This window comes from Zonotrichia albicollis, chromosome Z (genome assembly GCF_047830755.1).
Source record: "Zonotrichia albicollis isolate bZonAlb1 chromosome Z, bZonAlb1.hap1, whole genome shotgun sequence".
Classification (NCBI taxonomy): Eukaryota; Metazoa; Chordata; class Aves; order Passeriformes; family Passerellidae; genus Zonotrichia; species Zonotrichia albicollis.
In genome coordinates this window covers 82515222-82527372 of record NC_133860.1, presented here as the reverse complement: position 1 = coordinate 82527372, position 12151 = coordinate 82515222, and the positions used below count along the sequence as shown (strand labels likewise).

At 40.8% G+C, this 12151-nt stretch overlaps 1 protein-coding gene across 6 annotated transcripts in view; it reads left to right on the top strand.

Annotated features, from left to right (window-relative positions):
- XRCC4 (X-ray repair cross complementing 4) overlaps positions 1 to 12151 on the top strand; it is a 156437-nt gene that overhangs the window by 921 nt on the left and 143365 nt on the right. For 2 of the 6 annotated variants that reach the window (XM_074532269.1, XM_074532268.1), the window contains exon 1: positions 349 to 1504. The exons of 3 other annotated variants lie outside the window; for them this stretch is intronic. The gene's annotated coding sequence lies outside the window, so the exon portion shown is untranslated. Of the gene's footprint in view, positions 1 to 348; positions 1505 to 1675; positions 3222 to 12151 lie in introns of those variants that run through there. One more of the 6 variants, XM_074532270.1, reaches the window with a different exon arrangement.

Here is a 12151-nt window from a genome sequence, read left to right as displayed (position 1 = left end):
GGGATAACCGGGATCAGCCCTTCAGTGACCCCCACTGGGACTGAGGGGAGCCCCGACCATGTCCTGGTGTGAGGACAGCCGGCATGACCGGGATAGCCGGGATCACCGGGATCAATCCTTGGCTGGCCCCGCACTAGCAGTGAGGGGACCTGGGGGACTCGTTCCTGGCCCAGTTTGAGGACAATCGGGACAACCGGGATCACCCCTTCATTGACCCTGCACCGGGCCATGGGGGCCGCGTGTCTTATTGAGGCAAAAAAAAAAAAAAAAAAAAAAAAAAAGCAAAAAACAGAAACAAAAAAATAAAAAAAGAAAAAAACAAAAAACTAGAAAAGCCCCCACAAACAAACAAAAACATACAAAACCCCCCACACCAATTGGTTCATTTGGCGTGTTTTTAGGTGGTTTTTTTTCGGTTCATTGTTATTCGGCTCCCAGCGCTGTTGCCTCACCCTTGCGTCCCTGAAGTGCGAGCCACCGGCTGCCGAAGCCTTAATAACATAAAAAACGCCTTAATAACATAATGAATGCCTTAATGAGGCTATTTCTTAATTAGGGCCCTCTTATTTCTGTAGTTGTATAGGGAGAACCCAGGCTGTCATCCCCTGGTCTATTGTATTTTAGATTTTGTGCTACGTTGTTTCACTTGGAGGTTGTCGTCATCTTTTCTGTTGCTGCACCTGCCCCAGAATTTCCAACTTCTTTTTTTCCTCCAGGAGCTTTTTTTTTTGTTTATTTATTTTGTTTTGTTTGTGTGTTTTTTACGGAGTAATCTTTGATGCTGTGAGAGCTCAGTAAAACGAAGAAGTCGTCACTGTAGAACTTCACAGTGATGACTTTGTGTTTAGGTGCCTGTTACTGCAATAACAAACTCCTGAACCTGTTCCTCCTTATAAATGTGGTTTTAAAAGCATCACCCCTTCATGAGGTGGTGGCTTGGTTTTTGGGGTCTGTGTCATTCTCTGTGTTTCAGCACCAAATTCGTGCCCTCTGCTGAGTGTGGGACAGTTTCTGCTTTTTTTCTTTGGTGAGGGTAAACAGATTTTTTTTTTTCTCTAAAATGACATTTTGAGGTAACATTTGACATGCCTTGTGCAGCTGCTGTGGGAGGCTGAGGATTGATGTACGTGTATGGAATGCATTTATCCCATGGAATTGAGGCAGCGATTTACTGAAGGAGTTTGGGCTGAATGAGACCTACACAGCCCACTTAAAATGCTGTTTATGTCTTCTACAGAGCAGCTTTCTTAGCAGTAGTAGATTTGGTGACTGTAAATTGACAGATCTCTGTGAAGTCGTGGTTTCAGATTCATAATCACCAAAATTTACCAGAATTTACCAGCACGATCAGGTTTAGGGTTTGAGGTGGGTTCTCTTGTGTGACTGTTTTCTATCCTGTGCACTCCAGGCAGTGTGTTGATTCTGGATTTGCTCTGATTCTTCTCTAGATAATTTACTGCTGTAAAGGTTCTTTCAACTGTAGATTTATCCATCTGTCTAACAGGTAGTGTGCTGATTTTCTCACATTCATACATCTCATTCCTGTCACTGAATTAAATTCATTGGATTGCTTTCTTTCCATCAGTGTCCAGATTTTGGATTTAAAAAAAAAAAATCATTACATTCATAAAGACAATTCTAAAAATAGCCTTTATTACCTAGGATAGCTTCACTTTGAAGTGTTTGAATGATGTTACATTGAAGTATGTTTGTAAAGAGAAGTAAATAGTTAGTATAATCACTGACTGGTTCAGCCTCTGATGGTCAACATGATTGAAGACTTTAAAGGCAGGAATACTTTTGAACTTTTCTTTTTTTGAATGCCAGAGATAGAAAGCAAAAACACAACTTCTTTTGCCTGCTTGGACTCATTTCTGGATGCTCAATATGAATTAGAAACTCAAATTGAAAATATTCTGTAAGGTCCAGGCAGACTCTAGCTGTCAGTCCTTGTTCACACCATAGCCAAGCCTGGTTTCAGGTGGTCATCTAGCTTCCTCTAGTGTAGTTTTGTTTGCAAACATGCCATTTTATGATAGATTTATTACAGTTTTTCTGCTTTGACAGTTTCTGGCAGGTTCCCACCTGAAACCCATTGGAGGTTTTTGCAAAAAATGCTCTTTGTTTACCCTAAACGTTTAATTTCCCAGTGAGGTTTCCAGCAGTCTCACCTATTCAAAAGGGAATTTTTACTGATCATGTGCTATATTAAAATGATTTCAGGTGAACAATTTGCTGTGGTGGGAAAAATGCCATTTATAGACTGTGGGACCCTTGGTGGCATAATTGAAAATATTGGTGCACCCGGCCTGGAAGTGTTTTCTGGGATACTGTGTGATAGGCGTGGGACATTGACTGGAATATCAGCTTTCAGATGGTGGTGTTCCAGTTTCCCTTGTACTTTTTTCCTCCTCCTAATTAATATCTTGTCATGGAGCTGGGCCAGGTTGGTTGGTGTTGTCTGCAGGAATGGGCTGGGTGAAAATCAAAAACTAAATCACAAGTTCAAACAGCTACATTGATCTACATAGCAATATTCAGATATTTAAATAAAAGCTTAGGATGAAGACTGGATTTTTTGTTGTTGTTAGGTCTCTTAAGAGCAGTTTTATGGTCATGGCTGTGTTTCCTGGTGTTGAGAAATATTTTAGTGGTGAAAGGTTTTCATACTGCTCTGTAGAGTAGAGCACACCAAGGAATTTGTGTCTACAGTGAAAGGTAAAAAAGGTTTAACCTCTAGGCTGTTCCCACATGCAGGAAGAATTACCACAAAACAGTGACAAGTGCATGTGGAAGCCTGGTTTTTATCTTCTGTGTGTTTCACCTTTTATCAGGAGGAGGATTGGAGGGAATGGTTTTAAAATATCACAGGCGGGTGACTGGCAGGTACATCCATATAAATAAGTTTTTCAGCTTAACACATCCATGTGTGTGTATGAAGTGGAAAAAACATTTGAAAATAAGCTATAAATGCAGTAATTTGGGGTTTTTTTGAGAAATGCTGGTTTGAGTGACTGGCAAAAAGCTGATACTGCTTTTCTTTTCTTTGGCTTCTGTGTGGTGCAAACATCTGTTATTCCCAGGATCTTCAAACACGGGCATGGATACTTACAAACTTATTTGAATTTTTGCTACTGCTACAAATTTGCTGTGCTCTCGGTCTGGAGTGAAGAGGCGGTGGAACACGAGGGGTTTGCATTTTGCAGGCAAGCCTGCCGTGGGTAGGTGGTGTTCTCTGTGCTGACAGTGGCAATTAGAGCGCGGTGTTTTGTTTGCTAACACCATTTTGAAAGAAAAAAAAACCAAAAAACAAGCAAAAGACAATCCCTCATCTACAGGTAGGTTTGGCTTCATTTCTGCGCCTCTGCCTGTCACCTAGCAGAAGTGCACGTGATATTCACTGTGGCAGGATGGGTCGCAATAGCTGTGAAAGGCTTGGAGTTTGCAGCTGTTCTGAGCAGGAATGAGCCTCATTCTTCATGTCAGGGGTGCTCTGGCCTGGTATTTCAACCATACATTTAACACAAAGTTATGCACAGGGTGATGCGTGGTGGGGAGTGTTCCTACTGCACCGGGAATTCCTGCGCCTTAAAATTTCTGCTTTTTGTGGCAGATTTCATGTGTATATAACTGAGGGGCTGATGCTAAGGGTACGCCATCACTTAGAAAGATAATCCACATTACAAAAGCACTCGAGGTGGCCTTGATGCAGAAATAGTGATGCTGTGCCTGACATGGGTGACCTCAGTGCCTGTCTGACAGACACAATCCCTGCTGCTGGTGTACAGCAACACTGGATGTCTTGCAGTGCTCTGTTTTGACCAAAACCCACCCATTTCTATACAGATGAGATAATGTAGGTGGTTTTCTATGCTGCACGTTGGCTTCATTAAAGCAGTACAGCAAATATTTGTGCTATGTGCTGTGGGTGTGCTGTGGGCCTTGCAGGGTCACTTGCTGTTTTGTCTCAATGCCTGTTTCTGATGCGCTCGTTATCTTGCAGTGCTGCCACTTGAGGATGAGAAATTTTAATCCCCAACTCTTGTCACCTAGGGCTTAGCAGGAGGTGGAGAATGTTTTTCAGGGGTTGTGTTAGAGCTCGGGAGCCCCAGATGAAAAAGCAGCACACGTCCTTGAGTGAGTGGAACCACCCATAGCTGAGGGTCAGATTTTCAAGGACTCAAAACCATTATCTGATTCTTCAAGGTTAGTCGGATGCAGCTGTGATTTCTTCACTGTTACATTTGGCAGAAATGTAACACAGTGCTTGCTGATGTGGAGAATGCATAAAATCGTGCATAAATTCTGAACCAACATCACTAAATTACCAAGATTCCAGTTTAGACAGCTGTTGTAAAATAGCATTAAATGGTTCTTAAAATCACTTCTTTTCCACCAAAATGGATATTTTCTCTAGTTGTATCCCTGACTTGAGCTGTGTCCCTTTCCCGAGTTAGGAAACAACGGCCCTCATCTTCTGCTCTTTGTAATCAATGTCTTGTGGATCTCAGTCTTCCCCACATCCTTTCCCTCTGTTTATGAGATGGAAAAAAGGGAAAGGTGGCAGAAACCTCCTGTGAATTTGAATATTATTCATAGAACATAGTATCAGATAGTGCAAATGGTAAGGACTGCCCAAGATAGGTCAAGGTACAAAAAACTCACTGAATTATGTATGCTGCCATGTTGACACAAGCTAAGGTGAAATTTAGGAGATAATTACTAAACAAATTGCTGTTGTTTGCTAATCTAACACAGTCAAATCTGATCAGCGCAAAAGAACATGTCTTATAGTAAAAGTTCAAATTGCAAAAAAAAAAATAATTCATGCTCAAGTGTGTGCCTTGAGCAAAGGCCTCTGGTGCTACTGCTTTCTAAGGTGTACTGGTGATTGCATAAAACATTTTTTTATTTGTCCAAATTGTCCAAATTTACAAAGCTTGGAAAAGCCTTGGAATATTTCTGCATGTGCTCTGCAGACTGTTAGGTGGCTTTTCTGGGCAAGGATGTCCTCCAGCAGAGCAGACAGCTAGAGTACAGCTTGTCAATAAACAGAAAAAAAAGGAGACTGATCAGATGTGACTTTTAAGAGTGCAGAGACTGAGAACTTTTGTGCCCTTGATCTAGACATCAGCCAAATTGCTTGCTATCTTGGGACAGAAAAATTAATGGAACTAGAGGAAGAGTGAGGCTATATATCCTATCACAGGCTGCGCTTGTTTCTTTTTTGTGCGTGTGTTTTTTTGATTTTTTTTTTTTTAATAAATGATTGAAATAATTATGAAAGGGATTGTTTGTTAACAGGTCTACAAAGGGGTTTTAGAGGCCACCCTTTTCAGTACAGAAGCTGGACAGGATAGAGGGAGCCTGGGGCTTTCCAAACGCTGTCAGCTGTGTCAGGCTTGGGGTGAAACCTCGCAAAATCCCGGGGAGAGATTTGTGCTGGCTGAGCCAAGCAGGGGAGCATCAGACTCTGGTGTGGAGGCTTGTATTAAATTACTCCAGCTGAGAAAATTAACCTTAATTTTCAGAGTCCAGCACACAGCAGGCACAGATCGGGAGATGGGGCAGAAATGTTAATTTCTCTGAAAGCTGAAGTGGAGGATAATTGTTTTAGGAAGCAAGAGGCAGGGAACTAACATCTTGTGTGTCTCGGAAATACAGTACTTGAGTAATGTTTTGTGATCTCCTGAAGGCAGTATTAGAGGGAAGGGGTTTTTCTCCCTGTGCCTTGGTCAGACAAGTCTATAGATTAAAAATGTGCCTTATATGTTATAAATTTTTTACTCTTGTCTCTTGCAGGGATTTGTTTTATTCACTCTGACTGTCCTCAAACTAGATTTTTTTCCTTTTCTTGAAGTAAAGAGGTAGAGGAGGAATTTTTTAGTATGTTGTTTTAATTTGAGGTTATTGTTTTGAGGGTGCAAAATAAAAATACTCAAAATCCAATAAAATAATACTGCAAAATCAAAATACTTTTGAGGGTGCAAAATAAATAAATAAGGGCATTTGTAGCGCTGAAAGAGAGGAAGATGCAGTGGCAAGTTCTTTATCTAAAACTGCACTGGAACAGGTTGTTGGACCTGTGGAGAGGAGACTCCTGTGTTCCAAGGCTGTTTTTTTAATGCTCATGTATCTGCATTATTTCAGGGCCATTGTGTTTGCTCACTGTTGTGTTTCAGGTACTGATGTGCAGCTGCAGTTGGGAGCCAGAAACACAAAGGTGAAGTGCCCCCCTACATACACTGAGACCTGTTTTTAAAATATTTATCCCTTCTCTGCTGCTGTTTCTGTGCCCCACTCCCCGTGTTTTATGTCGTCATTAACTTACCTGGGAAAGCAACAATTTACCCTGAGACCTCTGTGGTGTTTCTCTGCTTTGTTGCAATCTGAGTGTTAAGATCTCCAGCTTGTGTCTGACTGGTTCAGTGCCAAAGCAGTTTTGTGCTGTATTTTCCTAATGAGTTCTTAATTGCCCTCTCAGCTCAAGTCCCAGTGGCATTTTTGCACTGGTCTGCCCCTGCTGTGCCCTCATCTCAGCCTGCAGGTTTCCTTTCATGCCTGTGCAAGCATTCTTTAGGAGTTGTAAGGGAACACTAATAGTGAAAAGCTGCTTTCCTAGAGCAGACCCCCTGCCTGGCATCAAGTGTCTTGGGTAAGGGTTAAATTTTCCAGTAGGGTTTTGTTCTGGTTTTTATTTTTTTCCAGTCCATAGTATGAACCAAAGCAAAACAAAAAACCCCAAAAAACCCCAAAAAACAAAACAAAACAAAAACCAGAAAACCCCACATGAAAAGAGTCAAGTAAATTGCTTAGAAAAGCAGTGAGCTGATGAGTCTTGAGAGGCTTTTTTTTTTTTTTTTAATGTACAAAACTTGTGATGCTGAACATAAAAGTGACTCCTGTGAAGGTCTTTGTGCCCTTTTCCCTTTCCAAATGCGGTTTGTAGCACAAACCAGTAGATTTGTAAGTGCTGGCTGAGGGTGTAGAGTGAGTGGCTTCAGAATTTTGGGTGGAACTGTGTCCTCATTTATTTTATCTATTTTTTTTTTTTTTAAAACAAATCTACTTGTTTGCTCAGAGCTTGGTGAGGTTGTGGGATTTGTCCCCTCCTTGTTAAAATCTTGTCACATGCCATGATAAGAACTGGTGCTTCTGCCCCGCTTTGATTTGTCAGATGTGGATTATCACAAAGCCCGAGCTAAACCCAAGCTGAACCTGTGCCCATGTGTGGAAACAGCTGAAATTGGTGCTCAATATTGGTCTTTTTGCCTTATCTTCAAACTCAGCCTAATCCATCAGCAGAGTAATTAATGTTCAATGCCAAGTAATAAACATAGCTGGATAAAGAGCTGCAAAATTGAAATCTGGCTGCATTGAAAGTGAGTGTCTCAGTTCCTTGTGAATTGTTCTTGTTTTATGAATTATTTTTATGTGGGGGTCAGGTGAAGCAAAATTAATTACAATTCTTAAATTAATAAATTCAAGCCATATGAGCTCTTTGTTTTCGGGGAGTTTAGTGTTGCATTTTCTAATAGATAAATAGCAGATGGAAAGAAAAAACATAATAAAACTTGGGTTAAGTGAAGACTGGGTAATGCAGGAATTTTCTTCAAAGAAAATGCCTGAGGAAACTGTTTAGTAAGATAAAGCAATTTGGAGCCTAGGCCTATTTTTTATTATTAATTTGACAGGGACGGGAAATTAAAATAATCCATCTCTTTGAAAAGTCTTGGGTGTAGAGGTGGGAGGAGAGAAAGATATGTAAGCCTTCATATTTATACCTGCCCTTGTCCCAATGAAGTGGCAACATTTGGTGAAACTTGTTTTTCCAGGTTACTGGGCTCAATTTTTCAAAACTCGACAGAAAATCCTACGTACAGAATTACATCCATCCGTATCTACCTGACACTGATTTCTTTGTTTCACTTATCTTTGTGTCAGACTGGGCGCTCTTGCCCAGATCTCTTGTGGATTTGACAGTACTAAACTTATTTGACTTTAAAAAGAAGAAGAGAGGGGAAAAGGAGCAAAAAAAAAAAAAACCAAACTTAGTGTAATCTGTTGCTCAGTGATGTCAAGTCAGACATTTAGAGAAACACATCAGACTGAGTGGAATTGCATAGGTCTGTGTGGGGACTGAAAAATAGAAAACAAAGGAAATCTGTGCGACAGATTTGTATTGAATATCTTGATAATATTTAATCCTAAAGAAGGCAGTGTTTTGGAAAACAGATGATACCTCAGCCAGACTACGTTGTTATCCAAATATACATCAAAAACACATATGTATTGGGGTATTTTTGGATGGACGAAGAGTAATTAAAACATGCTGCCTTTTTTTTTTTTGGTTTGTCCTCCCCCCAAAAATGTCCTCAACTTTACTGTCCTCAAAGGGATGATACTAAGGTACTGAAAACTGCAGAGATGCATTTAAAAATATGACTAAGACACTTGGAATTCCCAAATCTTTGTTCTCACTGACTGTATACATTGGGCTCAAAGGTTGTGGCTGGCACAGCTTCCTTTTTCTGTTTTATATCTGCAAAACATACAGCAATTTTAGTGCTGTCTTTTCAGAGAAAGTACGTGGAAAATTATATATATTTGGAATATGTGTCCTTTATTTTTTTTTTCATTTTTTTAAGGAGGAAGTGAATTATTTTTCTTAATAAGTACCCTGTGGTTTTCAAGTGAAGGCACTGTGCCACCACTGGCTTTGGTAGGACCTTGTAAAGCCAGGGTGTCCTGCTGCCAAGTTGGAATTATAAAGTATTTGTTGGGACTTGCATCTTCCAGGAGCAGCAGAGAAAGGGAGTCTGGGTCTCTCAGACACGCCTTGCTGACTTTTCATCCCAGATCTATCCTCTGCAGGCTGGGCTGGTTGTTGCCTTTGATCTTTGCTGCCTTCCACATGCACTTTTTGGTAAAACTTCACTACTAAAATTCACTTTTTCAACAGAAAACATGACACTTGCATGACTTGTTGTTATTTTTATTTTATTCTTTTGCATGTTTGTAACATTCACTTAGTGTAATCTGGCTTATCCGTACATCTTGGAAAGTGAGGATTTGCTGTTAGTTTTGGGAAGAATTGTTACAAAAAGGGTGAGAAAAAAAGGGTCTGCCCCTTTTATAAATCTGTCTGCATACTTGCTAGTATATACTAGTATAATTGCCCACTTTGGTGTTTGTTTTAATACACTGAAGGCCTTTTTTTTTTAACCTTATTACAGCTTAATGTAGATGGTTGTAAGTGAGCTTGGCAAGGCTGGATGCATGCAGTGGGTAGTGGGTTAGGCCTGAGACTTCAAGGGGATGAAAGACACCAGGGTGGGCTTTGCCTCCAGGCTACAATTAAGATCAAGGCTTGTTAGTAAGATTCCTACTATAAAGGTTGTTGACTGTCTGCTTCCTTCTGTTTCTCCTCATTTTTCAGCTGGTGACTGTAGTAAATAAGCCTGACAAGGGTTGTTCCTTATCGTGGATTCCAGATCTCCTGTGGCAAATCTTCCATATACTGTTGTCCCCATGGAGCCTGACAAGCTCAGAACTAATTTGTTTTTGGTTCTTTGGTTTGGGGTTTCTGTTTTTTGGGGGGGACACACACAATTGCACAAAAAAGCATGTGCATGTTTCCAATCGTGCTGTGGCTGCCATGAAGCAGTGGGAAGGCAGCAGTGCAAATGGGAGCCATGTGAGCCTCGTCTCTGCGCTTGGGCCCATGATCTCCTCATCAAATGTTGCCATGGAGCACTGAATTTCTTAAATGGCCCACTTACCCCTCTGTGCAAAGTCAGAAAATCATTCAGTCTCTTCCTCATATCCAAGTGCTAATTTTTGTTTCATGTCTTTTATCTCCAAGACAAAATTGCATTATTGGCGAAATTGTAACCCATGTGCTTTTAGTACAGAGTAAAGTTAAACAAAAGAGCAAGTAAATATTACTCAGGGTGCATGTAATACAAAAATGTCTTAGCCCCCTAAATTGCATTAGGGAACAAAGCTCTTTCTAATTTATTTTTCTTCTTTGGCTTCCAGATTTATCTGTAAGTTCCACATGAAGGTTATTATTGAACTATGCTTCATTGTCAAACAAGTATTGTGGCCAGAAGAGCGGGAGGATTATTGTGAGATGGGACAGGAAAGATGCTGTGTTATTTGTCTTCATGTTTGTTGGCCCAGCCATGTTCCTCCAAAAAGAAATGCGAAAAGAGGAACTCCCTATTGGATCAGTAGTAGTTCTAAGATTAATGGAGTGAGAGTTGAGGTTTTTGTCAGGTATTTTAATGTTCTTACTTCTGAAGTATAGGAGTTAATGGAATTTTAAATTAACACGAGAGAATATCAATTTTGATGAAATATATCACTGGAAATATGCATAAATATAGGCATTACCTTATTTCCTTCTGTTAGAAAATGTGGTAATAGCTAGTTTTAATCTTTAAAAGCAATCTTGAGCTTTTCTTGACTGGTTTAAATCTCCAATTATCTACTTATGAGAACATGTAGCATCTCCTGAATAGTACCTCTTCCTTGATTATGAATTTACTATTAACTTTCTTCTGATTATTAGGTTATGATCTGTAGTTTGGGCAGTGTCAGAAGGAAGCAAACTGCAGACTATAATAGCAGTGTGTGGTCTTCTATTCTGAACTCCCTGTGGATAGCTCCCATTTTTCCTCAGCAAGAAAGCACTTAGGTTAATTGCTTCATTTCAAAGACATAGTGGCTCTTTCTGGTCTGTAAGTAGCCTTCCAAGCATAGCTGCTGAGGTTTGGAGCACCTGCAGTCCGACCAATTTGGGGGAAAAAAAAAATAAAAGCCATTAGTCTGCATGGGGAAAAAAGAAAAAAATGAAGTGGTGAAGTTCAGAATATTATCAATGATGCTGTGTTGGAGCAGCCTGAAAGATTTGGCTTTTGGTGTATGCCTGGTGCTATCCAAAACAACATATAAAATTCTTTGTGGGCCCATTTTAAGAGTGTCTTGTTCATTCAGAAGGGCCTGTGTGCGCTGTTTGTTCTGAGGGCAGAGGCACCAGCCAACAGCCGATTCCTCCTCAGAGGGAAACATTGCCTAATGGCGCCCACGGGCGCCAAGGAGCACGGGGACAAAGTGCTAAAGATAAACAGCTCAATCCCCGACTGTTCAAAGGCCTCAATAAAGCCTCTGATTTACACATGTGGGGTGGGACCCTGCTGTCCCCACCTGCAGGCTGGCCCCGGGGCCCTGGCGTGGAGAGGGACGGAACACTGCCTTTCTGTGGCCCCAAGGCCTAAACTTGCCTGCGGCTTTGCTTTGTCACAGCCAGGGCAGGGAGAAGGAGCCGACTGCTCTCATTTTGTGGGGGTGGTGAATGGGAACGGCCCACAGGGGCTGGGGGCTGAATGGCACTTGAGGGTGCTCCTCTGCTCTGATGGACTCTGAGGGGCTTTTTAGGCTGCCATAGTGAGAGGCTGCTTCCAGTAGTTTGGGTAGCAATAAAAATACAGTCTACTTTTGTGCAATGATTGTATTTTACTTTGTTTTAACAAGCTTCACCAACAGCTGGGCTGCCAAATGGTGACACTTCAAAAATTCAGGGGGCTGTTTTAACCTTTCTGAGCAGAAACACAGTTCCTACCTTTCTGCCCCAAAGATCTGAAAGAGAAAATAAAGTTTCACCTCTTTTATAGTTTTGTCTTTCTTTCATAAGGAAATTTTTACCTAGCAGAAGTATTGTGAAAGGTACATAAGCTTGACACACTGGAAACTGATGGAGTGATGAATTTAGTGGGTAGGTGGGTGCACTGAGACAGGTTAGTTTGAGGAGATTGTTTTATTTCATCTCTTGAAATACAGAGCAATGCATCTCTTTTTGGGAATACAGTGCTGTACATCTTTATTAAGATTTGTCTTTATAATGAATGAAGTGCATGCAGTCACCTTATAGTGAATGAATAAGGAATACACCCTCATTTATTGTCTGTATTTTCAATTTCTTTAGTGGTAACTGGTAGTTGTTAAATAAGTAGGGAACTCCTTTGGTCTATTTTGCTGTGTTTATGTTTGAACTGTGTGTGGTTTGTCCATTTACTGAACACTGCAGTCAAGACTGTGTTCTCAGGACATAAAAGGGATAAGGGGAAAAGGGATTTGGATTTTTAGT